Below are 27,540 nucleotides of genomic sequence, written 5' to 3'. Positions count from 1 at the left end.
TAATTTCAATTAATCACATGTGTTCAGTTCCACCTAAATGGATGTATATAGACCATGAAAACTTGATCTTGTGATATCTTTTAATCCGATGGTCCAATTTGGAAATCGGACATATTGTCGTAATTGTTAGAATCTCAAGATCATTTTTATGTTATGTGATGAATAATTTAATGCATGAAATGCAATCATGATTTTTAGGTACTTAGAATGATTATTTTGGTCACCTACCAAAGTTAAATTATGGGTACAAAATTGAGTGTTTACAGCCATGAGTATGAATTCAATGTTATTGCCATGATTGACTCAGGAGCTATTATGAATTGCATTCAAGAAGGAATAATTTGTAGTAAATACTATGAAAACTCCACTAAGAAACTGTTTTCTGCTAATGGAACTCAAATGAAGATTAAATATGAATTGAATAATGCTCATGTCTACCATGATAATGTCTGTTTCAAAGTCCCTTCTGTTCTTGTTAAAAACATGATTGATAAAGTGATTCTTGGAATCCCTTTCATATATTCTTTATATCCTTTCCTTTTTGAACATGATGGTATCACTACTAACCCCTTTGGATAGAAGGTAAAATTTAAGTTTGCTTCTAGATTCAAAATTGACATTGATAACTATTTAAACTTGATTCATGAAAAGAATAAACTTTTAAATTATTTAAAACAAGAAGTCAAATATAAAAGAATTGTTGAACAACTTTATGATAAACTGTCACAATAAAAAATTGGTAATTATTATAAAAAAATGAATAACGATGTTTGTTTAGATCTTCCCAAGGCTTTTTGGCATAGAAAAAAGCATATTGTTCAACTACCCTATGTTAAGGATTTTAATGAAAAGAACATTCCTGTTAAGGCTCGTCCTATTCAAATGAATAGTGAAACTGTTGAATTTTGCAAAAAAGAAATTCATGATTTGCTTAATAAGAAGCTGATTAGGAAAAGTAAGTCTCCTTGGTCATGTGCTGCTTTCTATGTTAAAAAAAATGCTGAAATTGAAAGAGGGACTCCTTGATTAGTTATTAATTACAAACCTTTGAATAAAGTACTAGAATGGATTAGGTATCCTATCCCTAATAAGAATGACCTAGTACATAGGTTAAGTGATGCTATCGTATTTTCTAAATTATATATGAAATTTGGGTTTTGGCAAGTCCAAATCAGTGAAACCGATAAGTACAAGACTACTTTCACCATTCCCTTCAGACATTATGAGTGGAATGTTATGCCCTTTGGTCTTAAGAATGCCCCAAGTGAATTCCAGAACATTATGAATGATATCTTCAATTCCTTTAGTCATTTCACCATTGTTTATATTGATGATGTCCTTGTTTATTCCAAACTCATTGATGAACATAGGAAACATTTGTATTCATTTCTTGATATCATCAAACGTAATGGTCTTGTTGTCTCTGCTAAGAAAATCAAACTATTTCAAGCAAAGGTTTGTTTCCTTGGCTATGACATTTCTGAAGGACAAATTTGTCCCATTGACAAAGCCATTCAATTTGCTAACAAATTCCCTGTTGTCATTACTGATAAAACACAGTTACAAAGATTCTTTGGGTCTCTGAACTACATTGTTGAGTTTTATAAGGATTTGAGGGAACAATGTAAACCACTCTTTGATCGGTTATAGAATAATCCTCCTCCTTGGTCTAATATTCATACTTCTCTTGTTAAAAAAATCAAGTCTCATGTTAAAACTTTTCCTTGTCTTGGTATTCCTACTATTAATGCCTTTAAAATTGTTGAAACTGATGCCTCTGACATTGGTTATGAAGGAATTCTGAAACAACTTGTTTCCCCAGACTCATCTAAACAAATAGTTTGCTTCCATTCTAGAGTCTAGAACTCTACACAAGTTAATTATAGTACCATTAACAAAGAAATTTTATCTGTAGTACTATGTATTTCTAAATTTCAAAGTGATTTAATAAATCAAAAGTTTTTACTACGTATTGATTGCAAAAGTGCTAAGTGTGTTATAGAAAAAGATGTTGAAAACATTGCTTCAAAACATATTTTTGCCAGATGGCAAACTATTTTAAGTGTTTTTTATTTTGATATTGAATAAATTAAAGGTTCCCATAATTCTATCCCTAACTTTCTCACCTGTGAATTTCTACAGTGCCATAATGGCAAGCATGAGATCAAAAGATAAACAGCCTGCTGTAGACACTAGCAAACAGCTGGTTGAACATGAACCTGCTTCACCAGCTAAAATTGCTAATTGCTAAACTACCCTCGGTACCATTCCTAAACCTAATTATTCCATTGTCCTAGCATCCTCCTATGATCCATATGCCATTGTCATTGCTAACCATCCTGTTCAAACCATTTTTCCTAGAAATCCCAATGCTGCTAGTCATGTTAAAAAACAATAGTGCCAAAACTTGTTTTCTATTAAGCCCAACAGGACTATGATCAAAGACCCCCTTAAACTTGCTACAAAATATTTTCCCCTGACTTTCCACCGGATACCTGAACACAATGGTAAAGATTTAAAATATTATTCTACTATCCTATTTCATAAAAAATCAATCTTTATCAAAACCCATACCTGATAAGATTGATAAATCCAAAATTGTTTATCATAGTGTTTTCATCCTCAACATTGTTACTAAAGAAAAATGGGGACTTTATCCTGCTTCTACTAAGCCTTTACCTGGTTTAACTATTCCTTATTTTTGCCATCATTACATCAATGCTTGGTTCAAGTTCATGCTACACCAAGATGCAACTATGACCCATTCCTGGTTTGTTAATTTTGATAAAAAATTTAGTTCTCAACTCCCTCTTTGGTTCATCTGTTGGAGGATGCAATTTGGCCCTGTTACTGATATTTTTCCAGGGCTTCCGACTGACTCCTTCAAGTATTTTACAAGTGTTTATAAGACAGATGCACATGGTGCTAAGTTTCCTACGACCCTACACTTTGATAAAAAATACAAGGTCCCCTGGATCTTGAAATGACAGTATGTCAAGGAAGACGATGTTCTTACTTGGCAATGGTTTGTTAAATGGTGAGACAAGTTCTCCTACACCCAAGATGCTATTGATAATGTTACCCAGGAATTACCTACTGCTACTCAAAACACTGTTAACACTATTGCTCATGTCAAAGCTCAAACTCTAGCTTACCCTCCTATTCAGGTAGCCATGCCTCAACCCACTGCACCTGCCACCACATCTGCTACTAAACCTACTAAGTCTTAAGACCAAGTCTCTAACCGTCAGTGGCCTTAGCTTTACATTGGCATCATACCCCTGCTTGAGCTTGTGCTGATAGTAGGCCAGTTGGACCATGGCATTTTCCCTTCGTTCTTCAATTAAGTCCAAGCTCTTCTCCAATAGCACATCATTGCTGTTTGGCGTGAAAGAACTTGTCCTTAGTGTGGGGAATCTAGTTTCTAGAGGAATAACGGCCTCAGCTCCATAAGTCATTGAAAAGGGCGTCTCCCTAGTGGATCTATGAGGAGTAGTCCGGTATGTCCAAAGGACATGTGGCAATTCTTCCACCCACTTTCCCTTTGCGTCGTCCAATCTCTTTTTAAGTCCACTCACTATGACCTTATTGACAGCCTCGGTCTGTCCATTCCCTTGTGGATAAACTGGAGTGGAATACCTATTCTTTATTCCCAGATCGCAACAGTATCTCCTGAAGGCTTTACTATCAAATTGAAGTCCATTATCTGAGATGCGGGTATAGGGGATTCCAAATCGTGTGAACATTTTTTCCAGACAAATCTTTTGGCATCCACGTCCTTGATATTTTCTGGTGGTTTAGCTTCAGCTCATTTGGTGAAGTAGTCTGTGCCAACCAACAAATACCTCTTATTCCCTGCTGCCTTAGGGAAATGGCCTATAATATCCAACCCCCATTGAGCAAAAGGCCAACGGCTGGATAGAGGATTGAGGACTCCTCCTGGTTAATGAATGTTTGGTTCAAATATTTGGCATTGGTCACATTTCTTCACATAGTCTTGTGCTTCTTTCTGCATATTTGGCCAACAATAGCCTTGTGTGAAGGCTCTGTGAGACAAAGATCTGCCCCCAGTGTGGCATCCACAAATTCCCTCATGTAATTCTTCTAGGAGTAGCTCAACTGCTTCAGGGTGTATGCATAGCAGATAGGAGCCGGAAAAAGACCTCTTGTACAACTTTTGGTCCTTGAACAGCCAAAACCGAGGAGCCTTTCTTCATACCTTGTCAGCCTCGAACTTATTCTCAGGTAAGACATCTTCCTTAAGTTATAGTACAATAGAGTCCATCCAGTTAGGGCCCACTCTTATTTGATGAACATGAGCCACATTTCCTCTTAACTCAGTGGGTTTACATAAGTCCTCTACCAGGATCACCTGAGGTAAACCTTGTGCCGAGAACGTTGCCAGTGTGGTAAGAGAGTCTGCATGGGTAATTCTATTTCTAAGAACTTGTGATAAATTAAAAGACTCAAAACCAGACTGTAAATGTCTAACCTGGCTCAAGTATTCTTGCATTCTGGGATCTTTGGCCTCCAACTCTCTTTGGACTTGGCCCACCACCAGTCTTGAACCAAAGAATACTTCCACAGCTTTTCCACCCATTTTCTGAACCTTGATCATCCCTACTAGTAGAGCTTCATATTTAGCTTTATTGTTTGTGGCTGAGAAGCCCAATCTTAAGGATTTCTCAATCGTGAACTTCTCAGGAGATATCAAGATTAGCCCCATTCCAGATCCCTTGTGGTTCGCTGCACCATCAACATAAACCCTCCAAGACAAAGGCTCTTGTATGGAGATTGCTCCAACCGATTTTCCATTCATATTCTGCTCCTTTACCCTCTCTTCTAACGGGGTTTTGGTAAATTCAACTACCAGGTTGGCTAGGACCTGACATTTGACAGAGGTACGAGGCATGTACTTGATATCAAAAGCCCCTAGAATTATGCCCCACTTTGCAATTTTCCCTGTGTAATCAGCACTTCGAAGTAGAGATTTGAATGGGAGTTAGATCAGGACAACAACTTTGTGTGATTGGAAATAGTGGGGCAACTTATGTGTAGCATGTACCACTGCTAGAATGGCCCTCTCCAGTGGTAAGTAATAGACCTCGACCTTTAGTAGTGACTTACTCACATAATAAACCAGCCTTTGTACACCACTATCAACCCGTATTAGCACCAAACTCACCGCGTGGGAGGCCATTGCGATGTAGGCAAACAAAACATCATCCACCTCGGGTCTAGACATGATGGGTGGCCAAGACAAATATTCTTTCAACTGCTAGAAAGCCAGGACACACTCCTCAGTCCATTCAAACCCCTTCCACTTGTTTAACAACTGAAAGAAAGGCCTACACCTGTCTGCTGACCGAGAAATGAATCGGTTTAGAGCAGCGGTCATCCCTATAAGCTTATGGACCTCTTTGGGATTCCGAGGTGGTTGTAGATTGTTGATTGCCTTAATCTGGTTGGGATTGACTTCAATTCCGCGGTGTGTGACCATGTAGCCCAAGAACTTCCTTGATCCGACACCAAAAGAACACTTGGAAGCATTAAGTCGTAGCTTATGTCTTCTCAAGATATCAAAAATATTCCTAAGGTCATTAACATGCTCGACTCTGCCTTGAACTTTACCACCATATCATCGATATAAATCTTAATGTTTTTCCTTAATTGTGGCTAAAACATCCTAGTCATCATCCTCTGGTAGGTAGCACCTACATTTTTCAAATTAAAGGGTATCACTTTGTAATGGTAATTCCCAATAGGAGTGACAAAAGCTGTCCTCTCCTAATCTTCCACAGCTAGAGGTATCTGATGGTATCCTTGAAAGGCATCCAAAAAGCTCATCCGAAGATGACCCACAATGGCATCCACTAGCTGGTCGATCTGAGGCATAGGGAAAGGGTCTTTTGGACATGCTTTGTTCAAATCTATGAATTCCACACATACCCACCGTTTACCATTTTTCTTCTTCACCACCACCACAGTGTTAGCCAACCATTCAGGGTAAAACACTTCTTTAATAGCACTAGCCTGCTTAAGCTTTATCACCTCGTTTTTGACAGCATCAGAATGGTCCTTAGAGGAGTATCGAGGTGGTTGCTTTCTGGGGATGACAGATGGGTTGACATTCAAATGATGATAGATGAAACTCGGATCCACCCCTGGAGCTTCGTAAGCATTCCAAGCGAATACATCAACGTTTCTCTTGAGAAATTCCACCAACTCTCCTTTCTCTTGAGGTGGTAGATGAGTTCCAACCTGAAAAAATTTCTTCGGATCATCACTTACAGCAAATCTCTCTAAATCTTCACATTTGGCCTCCTTAGCTGGCCCCTTCACAGGTATTACTGGAAACTTTGACTGTTATAAGTCTTCCTTAACAAAGGCCGAGGATTCAGCTACTGGTTGATGCAAAATTGCACATATAAGGCACTGCCTAGCCATGGATTGATCCCCTACCAGCTCTTCAATCTGGTCTCCTAACGGATACATCACCTTCTGATGCAGAGTTGAAGAAACAACTCCTAGGGTGTGGAGCCATGGTTTGGCCACAATGGCCGTGTAGGGGGAGTATGTGTCCACCACAATGAAGTCTACTTCAACCACCTCTGAGCCTGCCTAAATGGGCATCCTAATCTGGCCCTTTCGGATAACAACTTTCCCATCAAAACTTACCAAAGGTGAATCATAAACTGTTAGATCTTGTGAGAGACCGCGCCCCCAGCCCGTTTTTTGGGATGTTGGGCTAAACCCACGTGAATGGGTGGAGTCGTGTTATTGCCTCTCAAAATGGAGGTTTGACTAGTTATATTTTCCCCTTTAGATTAAGGGTTTTACATTGGAGTTGCCACTTATTTAATTATTGGAAAAGTAAGAAAACCATAATTGAAAAATTCCTCATTTTATTAATTTGAAATTGAATTTACATTGATCTTAGGAAAATTACATGACTTTGGTCCTAGATACAATCTAAGATAAAGTACATTACTTTGTTTCCTAGTTACAATCTAGAAATTGAAAATTACATGGATAAGCATTTGATCTACTAACCCTTGATCTAAGCTCGGAGGTTATGTTACAAGGTGGGAAGGTGTTAGGCACCCACCTTGCCTAGTGAAACCGGTCTTCTAAATTATGGTGGCCAACATTCATATCACATCATCCAATATGTTATCAATCAATTTGCATGTTGAATTTAAAGTGTGTGCATGTGATGACCCTAATTTAATTTATTAAGCACTGCATTTGAATTGAAAAATAAATTCTAGTGAATGTGTGTGTATAGTGATATCCTAGATTCAAAGATTTGAAAGAATTATGAAACAAACATGTTTTTCATATTTTTGATATGAATTTAGGATCAAAACTAGTGTTTATGCATGAACATGCAATGAACAACCAAGAACATGTGAAGAACACATAAGAACATTTAAGAACATTCAAATATATTCAAGAGAATTTAAATAATTACTATCATGCTTTGATCCTAAATTCTCATCATGGCAACATAAAAAAACCAATTAGGGAAAGAGTTTATACTTTCATGCAAGATCCATATGGTGGAAGAGGAGACTCTTGATGGAGGTCCTAAGGGTGGAGGAAAAGAAGAGTTAGGAGAGGGAGAGTGAGTCTCACTCAATACCTTGAGTCTCAGGAAGACCAAGATATGACAAGACTACTCAACTTCACTAGAACTCAAGAAAAGAGAAGAGAGGGGGTTTTTGTGTGTCCTGGAATGAAGGAGAGAAAGGGTTTATATAATAGTGGTGGAGGAAATATGAATGGAAGACCATTTAATGAGGGTTGACAAAGAATCATGAACCTAGACCTCGTTTTAGCCTTGGGGAAAATCTGGTGCATTAAATGGAGAGATTGGTGGGAGTGAGGAGCAAGCCAAAATTCAGTTTTCCCATAGCTACTGTAACAGCCTGTAGAGCCAACTTCGAAAAATCATATCTGACTCAATTCTGATCGGAATTGTCTCATTCTTGTGTTCAAATTGAAGCCCTGGATGTCTAGTTTCTGGGAAAATTAATTTCATTCACAGATTCAAAATATTTTGAGAGGTTTCGATGAAATGGTGAGCAGAGGTCATTTGTTAGAAAATGGTCTCAGCACAATTAACATTAATAGGTCCTAAATTAGCTCCCAATTAACATTAAATGACTTCAATCACTCCCATTTCAGACTTAATTGGTTCCAAATTTACTCTAATTAAAAGATAATTGCAAAAATTACTCATTAAATAATTAATGTTTAACTATATAATTAATTAGGTGTATGCAACCTCACCATAAAATGTAGTCCTAACTAATCAAATTGTGACACATCATTGATCTCAAATTTATTACACTTATAGTCGGACTCAATTTGTGATAGTGCATCTCAGCCATTAAAACTTGATTTGATGATAACTTTCAATTTGGTGGTTCGATTAGGGCTTATGACCAGTCGATTTAATCATTACAACATCAAGATCATTTTGGTGAAATGAGATTAAGGATCTAATGGCCAGAATTAAGATGCATATTTTCAAGGCAAAATTACCCTTTTACCCTCTAGGTGAGGTTAAATACGGGTTGCAAAATGAGGTGTCAACAGATTTTCAGGCTTTAAGTTCAACCCCTTGTACAATTCAGGTACATGATCTCTACACAACTGCCTTGGTCTACCATTACTCTCTTCACATCATACCCCCATATTCTGAGGGTGATCACCAAAGCATCATCATGTGGTTGGATGGTTCCAATTTTGTCTTTGTCCTAGAAATTCAATGACGGTCGAACCCCCATCCTAGCTCTCTTTGGCTTAGAGTGAGAGTCTTTGGTCGGTAGCCTAGCCACGGACATTACCTTGGAAGGGCGAGAACCAGTTCTCCTAGGTGCAATAAAAATGACATTGATTGTACCTAGTAAGGGCCTTGAAGGAGTATTCCCTCGAGCCCTTAACCTTGATTGGTCCCTTTGTCCATTGGGCCAATACAAAAATTGTTGCAACTTCCCCTCCTTGACCAGTTGCTCTTGATGGTTCCACAATATTCTGCAGTCCTCGGTGGTATGTCCCTGCTCTTGGTGGTATTGGCAGTGAAGGCTTTGGTTGCGCCTCAAAGGGTCTCCACTCATTTTGTTCGGCCATTTGAAGTATGGCTCGTTCTTGATCTTCTCCAAAACTTGATGCACCGGGTTTCTGAACATGACATTAACCATTTGAGGAGCTGTAGGCTCATACTACCCAGCAAAATCCTTCTGGGGTCTGTTATTGTTATAACGATCTGACCTAAAATCCCTCCTCTTCGAAGGGATAACCTTGCCCTTTCCTTTACCTTGCTGCTGGTCCTCTTCAACCCTCTTATACTTGTCAATCCAATCTATGAGCTGGCGTATACTGATAACAGGTTTCCTAGTCAAAGACTTCCTTAAGCCATGCTCGACAGGTAGGCCGAGCTTGAAAGTACTGATGGCTACATCGTCAAAATCACCATCTATCTCGTTAAACATCTCCCAATATCTGTCCGAATATGTTTTCAAGGTTTCTCCTTCTCTCATGGATAGAGACAACAAGGAAGCTAAAGGATAAGGAACCCTGCTGCACGTAATAAAACAGGACCTAAACGCCTGAGTGAGTTCCTTGAAAGAATTAATGGAACCTGCCTTCAGAACATTAAACCACCTCATCGCCACAGGCCCCAAACTGGATGGGAATACCTTACACATCAAGGACTCGTTCTTAGAGCGTACAACCATCCTTTGATTGAAGTGACTAACAAGCTCCACAAGGTTTGTTCTACCGTTGTACATAGTGAATATGGGCTGAGTGAACTGCCGAGGAAGTCTCCCTCCCTCAATCTAACGCGTGAAAGGTGACCTGGAAATTTGGTTGAGTGCTTTACTTATAGCGTCGTTTCCCAGGCCTACCGAGGACGAATTTCTGTTTTTGCACTCATGATGATAGTCCTCATCATATGAGAAAGACTCACTAGGAGGAGTCCTTGATTTGCACCTATTGCTGCCATCCTCCTTACCATACTTCTTTTCAGGTGATAAATTTCCTTCTGCATGGCTTTGGTATCTTTCTCCCGGGAGATATGGCTACCACCCCAAGAATGGCTCTTACTAGTATGGGTAGTATGTACACTCCCCTCCCGGTCTCTCCTTTGCTCAAGTTCACGGAAGTGATCTTGACGTTGAGACCCCATGGATTCTGCTTGGTTTGAACCTGAATCTACCGTAGTTGAACGTCAAACTCACTATCACACCAGTAATTCCCACAGACGGCGCCAATTGTAAGGACCAGATTTGAGTTCCTGGCCTAAACGATGGGTGGACCTAGGCCCAAAAAGCCCAAAACAATGAATTTATAGAGAGTAGGTCGGAAAACTGGGTAAAAATGAGTTGGATCACAAATAAAGTGAGCTCAATAGATAGGAATAGAGAAACAGATTGAAATAAATTAGAGAATATTGTCCTTGACACAATCCGAGGAGGTCAGTTCTTATCTACTCCTTACAAGTTTGGTTACAGTGTTTCTCTTCTGATTTTCCGATCCCCCTTCCATGGAGGATCTCTTACATTATATAGTTCCCTTCGGACAATCTTGATCCTACATTTGTTGATCATTTAAGTTGCTACTTAAGTGCTTGTCCCATCAGACACCCATCCAGGCCTTCTGTGAGTTGTGGTAGCCAAGGTAGCACTATTCAAGGGTCTTCTCCACATAAATGCGGCTAAAAAGTTAGCTGCAGGACATTTAATGCGGTGGCAGCAGCTTTTCCTTAAATATTTCCTAACTCTCATTCTTCCAGTACGTTCAACATGCACGCCCTTCTCAGTGGAGTTTCCTATAGGGTCACTTTGAGCGATAGAATAGGCATTTGATCTGTGCTTCGTTCATCCGAGGAGACAATCCTCCTCGGACCACCTTTCTCGACCTCTCCACTTGCATGTTACTTATAGAACTTTGAACTTGACATCCTCACTGTTATTTATTCGTCCTCGGACCAATCAACATCCTCGGCCAAAACCCAAGGCCCAATATACAATTTTAGGCCCTCATCCCTACAACTAGTATATAGACCCGTGCGTATGCACGAGTATAATTAAAAACAATCACAATTATACACTTAAAATTATATATATATATATATATATATATATATATATATATATATATATATATATATATATATGATTTAGAGTTTAATTGGTTTTATAATTTTTGGTTTTTGCACCCAATAATTCATTTGCCACAAATATTAAAAACATAGATTGACACATGACAGAAAATTAGACTTCAATTGAAATCTGATTGGATTTGAACTCTTTGATTTTTACACTCAATAATTCACTTGGCACAAAATGAAAATTAAGTGGAACACATGGCATAAAATTGAGAATCCAATTAAAATTTAATTAGATTTTCTCTAAGTTTTGGCTATATATATATATATATATGACATGAAATAATTATCTATTATAGTGAAGATATTGTTACAATAATTTGACCTGAATTATTTTTGTTAATTGTTTGCAATCTAATCCAACAAGATTCGCAAAGTAATTGTCTATTGCTACAAGATAGTTGAAATAGTAAATTGTTGATTGCAACAACATACATATCATTGCATCAAAGTTGTAATTAAAATATTTGAATTTTATTACAATAGAATCTTTTGTTGCACAAACTTATCACCTATGATTTTATTGCAATACCTTGCATCAATTATTGTAATGACTATGAAGTTATTACAATGATTTTTTTTTTTTTGGTCATGGCGAAGATATGGGATCAACACTGCTAAGCCACTCAATTTTGAAGATTGTTTTCTTAATATAAAGGCTAATAACAATTTACTCATTTACACATAATTAACAACACAAAATATGTGAGAGAGAGAGAGAGAGAGAGAGAGAGAGAGAGAGAGAGAGAGGGAGAGAGAGAGAGAGAGATTTAGGTATTAACAAGACATTAACCAAATTAAAAACTGAAATTATGAAAAAATTATAATTAAATCAGGAGACTATGTGTGAACATGATTATGATGCATGAAAACTTAAATTGATGATTTATTTTAAGACTATGTGATGAAACCCTAATTTTAAGTGTGCATGTCTTCATTTCATGTGTCACACATTTAAATTGACAATGCTACATTGTCAATTTTGACGGCTTATCACCAGTGTCCCTCCAGTCAAATGATTGCTCCCAAAAAGTCCGCAAAGGTATGATAAATTCAAGTTTTTGTTTGGGCAAATTACAATTTACTTTTGTTTTGGCCGAAATTTAAGTTGCCTACCTGTAGTTTGAAATTTGACATTTAGCCACCTGAGGGTAGTTCAGTTAGAGTTCTATAATATATCTCTTTTAAAAACATAGCTAAATATGTAATTTTGCTCTACTTTTATGTCTCTCCTTCAAAAACACAAAAAAAAAAAAACATAAAACATAAAAATACAATATAAAAAAGGATCCAGCGGAACACTTTTATCATGAGATTTCAAACAACAGACAGACAATTTGAATTTCGGTCAAACCTCAGGTGAGTAAGTGTCAAATTTCAAATCACATATAGGCAACTTAAATTTCGGACAATCCACAGGTGGATAAGTTGTAATTTGCCATTTTTGTTTTATTTTTTTCTCATACTCTTTAATTTGTTGGGGAATGGATTCTTGGTGTTTTGAAGACTTTTGCAACTTCTTTTTTATAATAACCTTGTACTACCATTAAAAATTGAAAAAAAAATGATTTGAATAAAAAAAAAAAAAAAAGGTATTAAAGTATAAAGGCTGTGTTTGGTAACATGTAAAACATTTTCAAATGTTTGTTTGGGTTCTAGTGAATACACCGAAAAAGTATTTTTAATGTTTGGTCGTGTGTGTAAATGCGTTTTTCCAGAAAATATTTTCTTGCATTTGGCTCCCCAATGTAAAACATTTTACGGGAAATCAATCAAAAAATATACCTATAATACAATTGAGCATCTCAACATACCTATACACATCATATATGCACATCCATTAATTCCAATCGCAAAAAATATTAACATATACACATCCAAGTTTTACATAACAATTATAGAGGTATCCACATACACAAATTAGAAAATCAACGGTTCTTTCATGGTCATTCACCCAAGTTTAGATGTGCCATTTTATTGAGCTCATCATTGGGCAAGACTTGAGATGCCATTGCATTTAGCATTCTTGCATTCAACTTTGCAATCTTCATTGCATGGTTCTGCTGCTCAATTGCAATATTTAATTGATATTTCAATAAATTGTATTTAACATCTCCTGTGCAGTAGGGGCTCTCTTTAGTTGAAGGAGTTTTGGAACTTGAATTGGAATGAGTAGAATATGTACTGGATTAAGAACCTTGTTGCACATTACCACCATCAATTTGCCAAAACTTCATAAAAGCAACTTCTGCTTCCATTTTATGCTTATACGCCTTGTGATCAACTCCAAAATATTGATGAACTTGGGCATGGGCTTCTTCACATGTGTCGTACACACCAGGCACACGGCCAACAAAAACAACATATGTCTTACCCTTTAGGTGGTCAATAGGATAAATAGTTTAAAAACCAAAATTGGCCTTATGACATACATATTTAGCATAGGAAATTATTTGACATACCATTCAATCAAATGTGTAAGCAAGAAGATGATATTTTCCAAAAAAACATCCTGCAATACAAGACAGTGTAGACCCATTCAACCATCATCTCAGCATCCACAATAATTGTTGTTGAACCATCCAAATTCATATAAATATTGTAACAAGCCCAATTCAAGAACAATGCTGAATTTAGTTTAGCAAAATATTCACAAGCTGCCATATACCTTCACAGGCACTTATTGCAAATAACATTATGCACATATATTTTATATACAAATAAATATATAAATAACTATAAATTTATTTATATACATACATATATATATATATATATATAGCGGATCTGGTATAGGGATGGGCTTGAGTGGTGGGTTTGAGGAGACGGTGTCCAGAGTGGGACAGATCGGGTGTTAGGATGCTAAAATCGATGTAGGTTTAGTTGCAGTGGATAGATCGGGTACATGCATTGCTTGATCTGGGCTTGCTTCATTGGAGTTGGGTTTGAGAAAGATGGAGGGGATGAGGATGGACAGGGAGAGAAGAAAAGCCGAGGAAGAAGTGAGAAAAGAGAGGAAGAAAAGGAAAATAGTACTCACTGTCGCGTGGAGGGGAAGTGGACGGCGTGATCTGACCAACGAACCTTGCTTGGGTTGTCTTCTACTTGTGTCCCTTTGAGCTCTCTCTCACTCTCTCTCTCTCTCACTTCGGGTGTGTGAGTCCGAAAATTGAATGAAAATAAAATGGAAGTGTAAATCCATTTACGGGTCAGTTGGGGTTCTTTTACAATCAACTGAAAATGATTTTCAATTTGACTGTATTTTCATGTGCACCCAAACACATGCCTCAGTGCAAAATATTTTCCAAATCTCCATTTCACCCAAAACAAACACAGCCAAAATTAGGATAACATAGAACTGATCATGAGCCCTTTCTGAGTGTTGATTTGCATATAGAGTGGCTAGATCGGCACATTGTGGTTAGGTCAAACGTGACACTTTGGCTCTAGTTTTTTCAAATCGTTTGATGTTTTTTTTACACTTATCCAGCTGAGTCTATTATGATTTTTGACATTTTTATGGGATAAATATATGTTTTTTGACACTTATCTATCTGGAATTATTGAAGTTAATTCTCTCTCTCTCTCCAAATCTTTTTTATATTTGCATGAAAACTACCATAATCTCTTTTTTCTCTTTTTTCACCGATCTTAACACTCCATTCATTAGCCGAACCCCATTTGTTTGGTGGAAATTTCAAGGTTCAAACGCTCATTTTCATTCTTAATTATTAATGTCTAACCATTAACATTTAACATTGAGTCAAAAAAAAAAAAAAAAAATTTCTGCAATTTGCAAAAGTTGAGAGATTCGGTGAACCTCACCTCCTAAACGGAAATTAACTATTTTTTGATAACTAGCAATCAATATCATTAAGCCAAAAACTGGGCATAACCGCATAATCAATCACCATCTCTTTTCATTAAGCTACAAACTAAGCAGAATGGAAATGATTTACAGAAGTAACAGAACTAGCATGAGCGGCGATGCTCAACCATCATCTTTTCTTTTTGTAAATTGTAATTAAGCGCAATATATAGATCGGCCTCTTTGCACTCATTGACCATTCTTTTCGTTATTATTTAGTTTTGGCACAAAGAATACTATCCTCAAAAACTTCAACTTCGATGACAGAACTGCCAAAACGTACCAAAAAATTTTACCACAGTATTTATGTTTTTGATTCATGGGTGTTCACAGAAATTTATAGTGATGGGAGTAGAACTATACTTAGTGAAAACTCAAAGCAAAGAAACAAGTTGTGAGCTGACCACCCGTGCGTTTATACAGGAAAAAGTATTGTTTTCATTTCTGGGGTCTCTCAGATCTTGGTAAAGTTCATTTGAGTATGCACAACAGCTACTCAGATTTTGCAATAACATTGGACAAGCTCTTTGATTGCTTTAACATTGGTGAGTCTGTATTTGCTACCAGGCAAAGTGGTAACTCTCATTTTCCTCTTTGTTTTCTTCTTATTTTGGGGTACATTAAAATGTGTTGGTTTGAACAAGAGTTTTTTTAACTCAATTAACATTTAATGGTGTTTCTAATTAACATGAACAGTCAACGTTCAAATATACTCTCCCTCATTATAACTACAATTCAACCGTATGAAAACTTCACTCTTTTGTCCCTCGCCTTTCTTCAATTTCTTTTCTCCCAAAATGAACTCAACTAAAAAATTCTAAACTTCTAATCTAGAACTTTCTCAATAAAAAAGGAGACAACAAATCAATACAATCAAATACATAAAACTTCTTCCTCAAAAAAAAAAAAAAAAAAAAAAAAAAAAAAAAAACGTAGAACTTAATTAAAAATTATATAAACAAAATCATATTCAAATTTAAATAATCCATTCAATTTTATCTTACATGCAGCTAAAACCCAAAACAAAATTAATCAAGAGTATTAAAAGTTAGAACCAATGTACCAAAGTCCCTATCTAGCAAAATTCAATATACAATCTCTCTCTCTCTCTCTCTCTCTCTCTCTCTCTCTCTCTCTCTCTCTCTCTCTCTCTCTCTCTCTCTCTCCTCTCTCTCTCTCTCTCTCTCTCTCTCTCTCTCTCTCTCTCTCTCTCTCTCTCTCTCTCTCTCTCTCTCTCTCAAAAGAAGTTTAAGGATGGAATAAGAATCTTTCATATCTTAATGCATGTATTTAATTTATTTAGAGCTATTTGAGCGGGATCTACTTTTTGGGGTATATGAGTCAAAGCCCCATTGAACGGAGACTATAATTATAATGGTCTTAAGAGAATACTTGTTGGAACTTTTGTTACTAGAATGTTGAGTAATACTATAACCACAAATTATTTTACAACATTTTTATAAAATGTTGATGTGATCAACCTCTTATTGGTTTTTATTTAAGCCTACCATTAATATCACATTTTCATTTACCAATAATCACTCATCATATTAGTAGTTTGTAAAAATTTTTGTATCTCTAGCATTATTCCTAGGATGTTTACATGGGAATAGATATGTTAGGTAGTGCAAGCATATTGCATTATAGTAATATTAGTATGATTTTAGGGGGTATTTTTGACTTACAATCAATTGAAAAAAAAAGATTTTATTTCTTAATACTAATTTAGGCATTTTTTTTTTAACTTATTTATTTTATGATACCTCAAAAAATAAAAATAAAATTATTATTTGAACATGCTGTTCAATTGGTAACCCATTGGTTGAAAGTTGAAACTAGAAACCTAGTGACCTTGTTCTTAGACCAAGTTAACATCCAGTTTGAGTTTAATAACTATGCCCTAAATACAAAGTAGTGGGTGGGGAAGAAGGCTATTTCTTAGGATGGAAATTTTATACTCAATTCACAGTTATTTATCTTTTTCAACATTACTACATACACGATAAATTTCACAATATCTGAAATAGATGTGTAAGATTGTTGTGGTTCCACATATGATTATTACTAATAACACTTTTTTATTTATTTTGTTTTTTGAAGAGACTAATATTAATATCATTTTTCCTCTGTCAACTTATAATAATTAAATAAAAAAATAATAACTTTTGCTGTATATCAATTATCAAATCCAAATTCAAATCCGGTAGCTCAATAATTATGATAAAAATACTGTATATCGAAATTTAGTGCACTTTGTTAGGCATAATTAATGAGTAAAAAGCCATAAACCCGGGGTGCGGGGGGTGGGATTTACGGACAAGCACGCGAACGCGATGCCTTTAACCCTAAAGGCTAAAACCTCCCATTTTGTAACTGTTGCTTTCTTGCATGGTGTGTTTCCCTCGTGTGGCCAGAAAAAGGGCATCAAAAAATAATGGAGAATGCCATCAAAAAGAGCAACATAGAAACAGCGGCCCACGCCTTCACATCATTTGATTTGATGCCATCTATTCAAAGGGATCATGACCAACTTTCTGGTCCCTAATAACATGCCAATGACAGCTATCCTCCATCATGCATGGCCCCATTGTCCTTTTCTGTTTATTTCTTTCATGGTTGTTCATTTTTACTTGAAAATTAGATATCATTTTTATGAATATATATATTATAATGGTTAAATTACCAAGTTTTCTTTATGTATCCACTATTGATACTATTTTAATGTTGATAAAAATTCGATCACTTGCTTCTGATATTTCATTTTATGCTCTATCAGTTACAATATGCATACTATGTGTCTAATTTTTTTCCATTTTCCATTTTCAAGTTTCTTTACTTTATATGGGAAAAAGAGGGACATTGATTATAATTGATGTAACATAAAATAGAAAACTAAGTGCGGGGAAGGGAATTTTTATACTCTTATGTTTACTATTAATAAGTTACTATTTCGACAACTGTGAAATATATATTGTGAAAATGTATTATTATGGAAGATTAAATATGATCAACTATCCATTTCCACTACTTGAGAGTAATTTATTTCATGGTAAAATTTAATTATCCCACCTTAGATGCAGTACATTAGATTTCTCAATTAAATTTAAATATATAGCTGTATTAAATATAATTTTCCTTTAAAAAGATAATACTATTTGTATTTTATTAGTCAATATAATTATGCGTAAAAATTTAATTGGACAATCTAATGTACTACACCTAAACCAAATGTATATCGTAACCAAAGGTATATTGAATTTAAGTTTTTCCATTATTTTATTTTATAATTAATTAAGTTAGACTTAGAGGTTTTAGTTTAAGAAAATTTTAATTTTGCAAGCACACTAGTAATTGGCTATTGTTATAGGTGTGTCAATGTTTGACATGACCTGCGAACACGGTACGAATTTTTATGAGTTAAAAATGAACCTTAGCAGATTTAGGTCATAATTGAGTCAACCTGAAAACGACACGATAAAAAACTGTCAAAAGTGGATTGACATGCTAATTTATTTGTATAAATATGAAATGACCCATTTAACACAATTCGTTTAACTCGTATAATAAATATATTTTCATTTTATTTTAGATTTGTCAAATATCTTTTTATATCCATTTGTATTTTAAACTTAAAAAGAAAGGTGAGTAGTTACAAAAACTTATAAGCAGATAAATGTATGGACTTTATTTGGGATGTAATTTTTTTTTAGGAACTTCTTTCTAGGTGGATGGTACTGTATTATGGACTTAATATTTATTAAGTACTTTTATGTTATTTTGAATTTTTTGATGATATGTTTGAAGTGTTTGATGTTATTATTAACTTTAAAATTGTATGATTAATAAGCATTTTGATATGAAAAGGTTTTGCTACATACAAGAGTATGTGGCAGCAAAAAGAAAGGGACATGTGCAATGCACATGACTAGGTAGACCTCAGACACTATTTGTCCCTTTATTTTTATTGCCACATACCCCTGTATGGAGCCAAGGACGGACCTAAGATTTCAAGTTAGAGGGGGTCGGAGTATAAGAAAAAAACACTCCAAATAGACATCCATATAGTATTAACAAATTATAAATACAAAAAATCATTATTTCTTAACACATTAAGATGCAAACATCTACCAAAAAAAAAAAAAAAAACAACAACAACAATTTTTTTTTTTTTTTAATACTAGGCTGGCTAGGATTTTTTTTTTATTATTTATTTAAAGTTAGAGCATTCACAGTATTGGTCCTAAAAAAATTAGCTTTTGGCACCTTAAAAAGCTATTTTATCTATTTTACCACCTCACTTCACAATACACCCAACATCAAATGTTCTATTTTTTTTACCACTTCATTTAAAATAATATAAACAACTCATTTAAATAATAAAGGAAGAGAGAGAATTTGAGTTTTTTAATTGAAGGTAGAGAGATAATCTTAATAAAATATTGTGTAGGGTCACGTTTTTCAACCCAAGCCCAAGATGTATGGGACCTTAGACCAATGAGCCCGGTACAATGAATTTGTAGAGAGTGGGCCAAAGAGCTAGGTTTTAGTGTATGGACAACGGTTAGCACGGTGTTCTTCACGATCAAGCTGAGATGGACTGAGTTTACCAGAGAGGATTGGTCCTCGGCACGGTCCGATGAGCTTTTTCTGGTGCCTCTGGTGTGTTGGGGGGTCTCAGCCCCCTCTTTATGTCTCCCTCCACTCCCTTTTTATAGTAGTTTCCTTCCTCCTGAATGGGGTTCCTAAGGTTGATACTTGTCCCATCAGCCCTCCCTTCCAGTTGTTGGGAGTGGTTGTAAAGGCAGAAAAGTATGGCTATGTCAGGTACAAGGCACTGAATGAAATCATGGCAGCCTTTCCCTCTGACATTTCCATTTTCTCCGTCGTCCTTTTCTACTTTAGTACTTTTTCTGTTCCGTAGAATGACCTGAAGTGTCACTACCAGTGGCCGGTTGCCCCCTTTGTCCTCGACTACATCCATGCCGATGAGGGTTCTTTTCGTGGCCGAGGAGGGGTTTTTCCTTGGATTGGGCCCTTGGCCCAATGTGGACATTGACATGGACCTCATGGTCTTTTACCCCCACAATAGCCCTTCAAAATCTTGCTGTTCAGCTCCTCGGACGGATAGGAGGGTTTTGGTGACATCGAGCCTCTATCATGGCTTGCCAAATCTTGCCATCCATTAATGCTAGAGCCTCTTTGCTTGCCTGAGGCACGTTCCTGACTGTGAGACATTCTTTTAGTCTATCCAAGTCGCGTTCCTACCGTTTCGGTGCATGAGGCGCACTTTCATTAGGGTCTCTTCACGAGGTGACGCAAATCCAACGGCTGAAAACTGCTTTGGAAATTGAGCGAGATTTATCTCGCTTGTAATTCCCTCTTGGAGATTTGGGCGAATTGATTGCCACCAGGTTTGCCCCCTATATAAGACATATGGGGGGAGATCACTCTCCTTTATTCGCAGACCCTTGAGTTTTTCAGGTTTCTAACTCTCCAAATGTTCCCAAAGTCCCCACTATAATAGTGATTGAGATTTAGGGAGTGAAATGGTCAGGGTGAGAGTGAAGGAACCAAACCCTCTTCAGAAACCTTGGGTGTCTCTGAGATTCAGAATGGCCCAGTCAGGGCAAGGGAGACAAAGGCCAAAGATATTTCTCCCCCTTGACTGGACAAGAAAGAAGTCTCTCTTCCTTCAGCCAAAATCCGAAGCAGGAGTAGGTCGCATCAGAGTTTTGGTGCGACAAAATTTGGACTTTCATCCGGCGCCGTGTGTCACGTATGTGAGGGTTTGGATTTCCCATCGCCGGTACCATCTATACTTGCTCGATTGCTGCTAGAGCAATACTTGCTCGATTGCTGCTAGGGCAATACTTGCTCAATTGCTGCTAGAGCCTATTTTCATGATTGTCTTGTTTAATTACTAGTAGGCCTACTAGTTTATTATTCATTGCAATCTACTGCTAGGTTAGATATCAAATCCATAATTGTTTGATCTCTCTAACTTGTGAAACAACCAAGATTTAATGATTTGCTGCGTCAGAAATTATTAGATCTTAGGAAGAACGCTCGACTAAATTAAATACAACCACTTGTGTTTGTGTTGTTTAGCTTCATCGATCTCTCTAATTCTTAAGGCTGCTACTAGATTAAACCTTTAGCGCTTGTCTTGGGTTGTTTAGTAGTTAGGGTTTATTAGATTGCTTGTTTTCTAATTAACTACGACTAAGGAAAGATAGGAAAATAGTTCCAACGGTGAATATCAAAGTGTGAATTGATATATACTTGCATTGATGATCAGTTGTAAAATTTCCGATGGTGGATGTTGGCTTAGACCAAGGTTTGTTCTTTTGATTGATTTCGATACTTTAATTTGAATTGTTCCTTAGTTGTTTTTTTTTTTTCTTAAAATTGTTTTCATTATACTCAACAACCCCCCCCATCCTTGTTCACATAGCATAAAACTAGGCTAGATACTCTCTGTGGAAACGATCCTTACTCGCACTACTACATATATTTTTAGGAGTATTGGTTTTATTTTTGGTTGCTTGCGACAGCACACCAAGTTGCAAAAAAAAATTAGCTTTAGCGTCTCTAATAATATATGATTTTTTTTTGGTTCTTTAATGGTAAAATCGCTTTTTTTGCTAAAATAAAATCACCATTGTTGAATGTTTTTATAGTTTTTGTTAAGTTTTTGGGTTAAATAGTTGCTAGTTGGAAAAGGCCTAAAGTTTTGGAAGGGGCCTAACTACAAAAAAGATATATAAAATAAGTTAAAAAGAAAAAAGAAAAAATTGGACTGGGCCTTGGGCCCCCACCTGGGTCCATCCTTGTATGTAGCAATTGCTGCATACAAAACCATTCCCTTTTGATACTATGAATTTGTATTAAATTTATTACAATGTTAATTAGGTCAAACATATTGAAATGTTACTTTTTTGAAGGGGTTAGATGGGTTGTATTTGTGTCACATTCATGTCAACCAACATGACATGTTTATTAAGTTTGTCAAATGAGTTTTTATTATGTCAATTTTTATGAATGGGTCATGTTAGAGTTGAAAGGTCAAGACATAATTATTAAATGAGTCTTATTCGGTTTGAGTCATTTAGCCGAATATCCTTACCTTGACATAACATGAACATGACACGCCAACACAAATTGACACTTATTGGGAGTGAGTAACTTCTTTCTTTCTTTCTTTTTTTATTTTTTATTTTTTTTATTTTTTTATTTTTTATTTTTATTTTTATTTTTTTTAAGGGTAACCATATCTTTAAATGTTATACGCTACAAATATAAAAATCTCTTTTTCCGTATGCCAAAATAAATAAATTAAAACAACAATAAAATTTCTATTCATAAATTTTTATGTCCTTTGTGTGTGTGTGTTTGTAGGATGAGATATTTTATTAGGAAAGAGAGAGACAAGTACAGAAGCTACGTTTAGGAACAGAAACACCGACATCAGAAAACAACAATAGTCTACTTCACTTACTAAAATCCACCAAAAGATGAACAACAGCGACTGTGAAGAAACTAAAGAATCAATCAGGCCGAAATCAAAAAGTGTTTTCCTATTATAAATTATATAATAACCGAAGCTGAGCAAAGAATCCAGTCAACCTAATTATGACGACAAAATCTATTTCTTAAATCGACCAGAATCCCTCGTAATTGATTGTGTGTCGTTACTCTAGCTTGTTTTGGACTTGGAATATCCTCCCCTTAATTTACCGGATGAAGCCATCAGACTCTTTCCTACTTAATAAACATCCTTTCCTCTCTATTCCATTATTTTTTAATAAGAAATTTGAGACTTGAATCTATTTATTTAATTTATACCAGAAATCAATTTATTTTTTGACTTGATAATAAAAATCAACCATCTTAAATTGTTATAGGTTGAATTAATTTTTTAATATTTATAATAAAAAAATTGTAAGTTAGTAACTTAAATGTTACATTATTTGATATAATGCTAAAAGTTTGAATTGGTTAAGCCTAGAACTACACACACACACAAATTTACTCATATATATATATATATATATATATATATATATATTATATAAAAAAACCTAAAACGTTATTTGTTCATGCATGCAAAACAAACTGTTATGTTGTCCCAAGAAATGAATTAAGTAGATTGATAGTTGGATGCTAGCCACAAGAGAGAGCTCCCAAATTCGAGATATCACAAAAACCCTAAACATGACACAATTGAAAAAATCAAAATATTTCTGAAGATTAAAAAAAAAAAAAAAAAAGAAACATTTCCCTGTTAATCAGTTGGCTTTTCACGACATTAAAGGGTAAGTGGGACCTGAATATATTCAATTAGGGCATCTCAATTGGGTACTAATGACAAAGGCTTGGATGGATGCGGGAATAATAAGTCACGCTTGGACGGTGGCTTTTGTAGTTTGCCCTTTTTGGCTGTCATCACGGTCATCACTTGCTACTTTTTGTTAATTAATTAATGCCCTCAAAAATTTTATCATGCTACAAAAGAAATGAGCGCTCATGTATCATAATAACTGTGACTCTTTCAGCTTAATAATCATGCCTATATATATATATATCTTAGCTACAACTATATATAAGTGAATTGGATGACATTAGGGCTTTCCTTGAACCTGAGGAGGTGGAAAGTTTGTGCATCCAATACTAGGATGACTTAGGCTAGGCTAGCAATGCAAAATTACATTATGTATATATATGCCTGATTTGGCAAGTTGTTTTTGGTCATTATTTTTAGGCTTTCTTCTCTCTCAAAATAATATATATGCTTATATATGTAGGAATTGAGTAGTAGTTTAGGCTGTTAGTGTCAAGGGTAATCGTCGAAAGTGCCTTGCATAAAGAGGAATAGAGCTGGGAGCAGCCAAGGATGACTTGCCGGGGCTAATATTATTTCTAATATGAAACCCGGCAAGTTGTTCTTGGCTACGCTGGGCTCTTTTCTTCTGATTTGAGGCCTGCTACGGCTGAATAATAGTTATTATTAAGGAAGAAGGAAGTTGGAGCATCACGATTCAAGTCAAGGTATATGAATATGGGAGTATATCAACTCAACCCACCACGTTTTTGCATTCTCGACCACACACAATATGTCTTTTGGATGCAGCACCCGGATCGTATCGGATCGGATCGGAAGAGAAAAAACATAAAAAAACAATAAAGTAAGTATATGTCATGTTACTCACGTGCTTGTCATTTTCTATTGGTCTATTCGATATCTTTAAATTTATATATTTTCAAATGAGTCCCGATAATGTATGCTCTTAAGACATACATTAATAAATTTATTTTTAGAAAAATTTTATTGAAAATTTAAAAAATTGTCAAAATTTTTTCAATTCCCAATAAACTTTTTCTAAAATTAGTTTATTATTGTATGCGGCACACATTAGTAAAATCCTTTTAAAATAACTCATTTTATATTTTTCACATTTTTGAGTTGACATTAACAATAATATTAATTCAAAATAATATTACACCAACCATAAACTTATCATTTTTTTTTTAGCAAATTAAGATCATTTCAACTTTTTTTCATAACTGTTCACATATCAAATTATGAGTTCAAGTGTCAAAGTGACAAACAATCCAAAGTTTATCACGCAAAATAATTATGGGATAAATTGTGCATTTTTATATAATACTAAAATTACTTATTTATAGTAAGTTAAAGATAATTTTATATATGTGACAGTGCTCTTTGAAATCGTAAGTACTCAGGCTAAATTATGAATCATTAGTGCTCAAACTTATTATTACTAACCAAAACTATCTTCCCATTTTTTATTCATTTGTAAGAAAAATAAATCATTTTAACTCATCATAAAACAACTTTATCTACTTTACATAATGAGATTTACGATGTATATTACATTCCATTCTTTATTTTGCTTAAATCATATTAAAATAATCTAAATGAATTTTTATGTAACTTTTATAACCAAAATAGGGAAAAAAAATCATACAGACCAATTGAACTTAGGCAATTTGAGGCTTTTGAGCATCGCATAGCGGCATAGCCAAAATTGCCCTAGTCCGCCACTACTAGGCACAATAACGAACAAATTTGAGGATCTAAGGAGGGAGAGTGTGAAAAAATGGTGTAGCTAGTCAAACTAATCTAGTGGCAAACCCAAGAATTTGTGGGTGGCGTTCCAAATAGAAAATGTGATAGGTTATTATTTTTTCCTTTTCTATATCACCTTCCTACTATATATTGTAGAATTGAAAAAAAATAATAATCTAAATACAATTCAAGATGCAAATGATATTTTTACAGGGACAAAATTTAGTTACAAAATTAGTTGTAACTTTAGACTACAAACTTACTTAATATCTTTTTATGAGGGGTTCATTTTGACAAATCTACCATTGGATTACATCTTCTTATATTCTCTATGCTTGCAAAATTTCAAGAAAATTAAAAATCAATAGATATGTCATCAATAAATTTTTTAAATTGCAAGTTTTTGTAATTTAAAATTATGCACAAAATATAAGCTTATAGATAATATGGTAAATAATATCCGATTGACACAAAATTTAACATGTGTATTAAAAATGTAAAGAACATACAATTCAACAATTAGATTTTCAAAATATGTTGTGATATTTATTTTATTGAATAAGTTTGTAGGTTTAAACTACAACCAATTTTACAGCTAAACTTTGTCTTTTTTATAACCCAATATAGGTATTATAATAACTATATTTATTAAAGTTGACAAAATTTTCTCATGATTGAAAATATAAAGATATTAATATGTTATTATAAAATATATGAGTACATGGATGAGTACTCAAATATTTATATGTGTCTAACTTTTAGCTCAATTTCTTTGATATACAATGTGTGTGAGAAACATATATTTCATGGCGACTTGGTAAAATGGATAGAAGGATTCCAGAAAGAGAAGTTTTGTAAATATTATATATATATATATATATGTATGTATGTATGTATAAAATTCATTGTCAAGTTGTCCACATTTGTAACAACATATTTGTAAATCATTATATATAATTATATAAATTTTCAACAGCAACAGCATGAGAACAAGTCAATATAATGAATTGGGCCTACTTTTCACAAAGGCTTGGGCCCATAAGCAAAACCCAAGATCTAGTGAACTTGAGCGTAGAGGAAGTAGAAAATGTAAAAGGATGGTTAGGCAGGCGTGGGCCGGTCCATTCGAAGGAAAAGAATAAGGAAGATGAGGAAGCGTGGTCTTCCGCAAAAGGAGGTAGTAAATGGGGAGAGTGAGGATGACCCGAATACTCTTGAATGGAGGAAAGAGACTGAGAATGTAGCCTTTGAATGGCCTGGCCTATATATGCCCCTTGGAATAAGGGTAAAGGGAGGATTGGCCCTCTTTTTTTTCTTTCTTTTTTTTTTTGGTGGGGTATAAGAGGGGAAGAGAAAATAAGGAAGAACTCAAACTCGTAAACTGAGGTAAGTGAGGAGTTCATTTTTCTGTATCCTAGACATACAAGCCTGACCCATCATTGTTAAGGTCCAAGGAGCTATGATTTGGCTAAATTAAGGGGAGGAAGGTTTCTAGTTGGGAGAAAGGAAACTTGTAGAGATAGGGAGACTTATGTTTGTTTCCACTCTTATGGGATTGGCATATGCCTATGGTTCATTTTAAAAGAAGTGCTATAAAATAGAAGAATTTGAATTTAATTTTTAGATTAAATGAGTTGAATCGAGTATGAAATTACAATTTTTTATTTTATTTTTCATTTTTTCATATTGTTGAAATATATGAGTGGATTTGGATTTTATGAATGTGTAAATTTGAATTAGTTAGGGTTACTATGTTTTTTGTATGATGTTTTTTGAAGTACATAACATGTATTACAAGTGTTTTTTTATATAAATAAAATCCTCAAAACTTAAATCATGAAGTGTTCTCATAAGAAACTTGATGGGAATGTGTTGGGGTTTTGCAGTATTTATTTTAGGATGTGAAATAAGAAAATGTAGAAGATCATAATTTAATTTAGTAGGTGGACTAGTGTAAAGTTTTTATCTGTAAAGTATATAGTAGAGTAGGAAAAGTGTGGGATTGTGTTATCAAATAGTGTCAACGTGTGCAAAAGGTCGAATTATTTTATATATACTTTAGAGGATATTGTCGAATTATTTTATATATACTTTGGAGAATATTGTATATTCTAATGATTAGCTCGGAGAATATTGTTTATTCTAATGATGAGCTTAAGAGTGTGCTTGGGCCTCCTAATGCACTTGCAACTTCATTATTTAGGGAAAATGCAACTACAAATCAGGACGCTTGCTGGTTGTGTAAAAAAAAACCCAGAGTGCAATTATCTTTTACCCGCAAAGATTTTGAGATTCGATTTTGTTCCTAGAATTTAAATAAATGAAACAAAATTTTATTTAGCAAAAATTTAGCTGCAGTTTTTGACATCATTATTATTATATTTTTTCTAGTGTTGTTGTATT

Source organism: Quercus lobata, chromosome 10 (genome assembly GCF_001633185.2).
Source record: "Quercus lobata isolate SW786 chromosome 10, ValleyOak3.0 Primary Assembly, whole genome shotgun sequence".
NCBI classification, from domain to species: Eukaryota; Viridiplantae; Streptophyta; class Magnoliopsida; order Fagales; family Fagaceae; genus Quercus; species Quercus lobata.
This window is presented reverse-complemented; position numbering follows the sequence as displayed.